Raw genomic sequence first — 1,379 nt, 5'->3', positions numbered from 1 at the left:
AATGAATTATATTAATTAATTATAATTTATTTTGTGCCAGTTTACGTCATAAAATTGCCGGAAATTTATTTTTGTCAATATGGCTTCTCCAGCGAAGAAAGTGCGGAAAGCAAATTTTTCACCCGCTGAAATTTCCGTTTTAACGGAAAAATTTGAAGAAAATATGGACATTCTTCAAAGTAAATTTACCAACAGTATAACAAATGCAAAAAAAAAACAAGATTTGGGAAGAAATCTCGGAGGCGGTAAACGCCGTCGGTGTGACAGCAAGATCAACGCAGGAAGTACGAGACAAGTGGAAAAACCTCCAGAGTCACGCAAAAAGAGAATTCAGTTCCTTTAATAGTGAACAGAAGAAGACAGGTGGTGGCCCTGCTCCCCCGAACCCATCAGAAGCCAGTTTAAAAATAATAAACATGTTCAGTGACACATCGTCATTTACTGGGTTACAGGGGTTTGAAACAGGTAAGTTTATAAATGGAAACATTATTGTAATACCTCTCAATGTCCATACCTTGCATAAAATGTATACTTCGCTAGCAAACACGGCAAAGTTTCCGCACAGCCCCATACTTCATTATGCATACAGTCCTTTGTTAGAAGAAAACAATAGCGCAAACAATAGATTACCTTTGGGACTATTCGCTTTGTTTTCAAGAAGTTGAATTTTTTTTTTACTTTTACTCAAACCTTTAAAAAATCGCCGTTTTTTAATTAAAAATTGCGCTTAATCGAGCGCTGATTTAAAATATGTAACAGTCAAATAAAAATTACTATGCTTTATGAAATCTATAAATCAAAACAGCTTAAATTCCGCCTCATATTAGCCTCAAAATTGTTGTTTTTGAAAGCAAACATTCGTAAAACGATGAAAATAACATCGATGCTCACCTTTAAAGTTGTTCATTGTCGTTGTCGTTTTTCCTTTTCTCTTTAACAGTAGAGTTGCTTATTTTTCTCTTTGCTTCCTTTTTCTTCGCCCATCAACACCAACACAACCATACAACAAGTCAGCCATGTTGTGACTTTTATTTTTTAATCTGCCGATTAAGGATTTAATCCACCTAGCGAGCAGGGTTAGATTTAACCCTTGGTTTGATCGAAGGTTAGGAATAATCGGGCTTTGAACAACAGAAACTAATCGGCGACTTAAATTTAATCGGCGATTAGCCTATTTAATCGTGGATTAGCGCTAATCGCAGTTTTGAACAACCGGGCCCTGATTTCACCTCCATGATCGAAGACCTTCAGGTTTACACTACCCAAGAGGGTATAGAAGATATTAAAAATAACTCTCAGGTATGCACTACCCAGGAGGGTAAAGAAGACTATATATAAAGAACTTCGAAATAGAATCATCACTCCACCCACTGCCCAAC

This window comes from Pocillopora damicornis, chromosome 6, assembly GCF_964200805.1.
Source record: "Pocillopora damicornis chromosome 6, jaPocDami1.2, whole genome shotgun sequence".
Classification (NCBI taxonomy): domain Eukaryota; kingdom Metazoa; phylum Cnidaria; class Anthozoa; order Scleractinia; family Pocilloporidae; genus Pocillopora; species Pocillopora damicornis.
Note: the sequence above shows the minus strand (reverse complement) of the source record.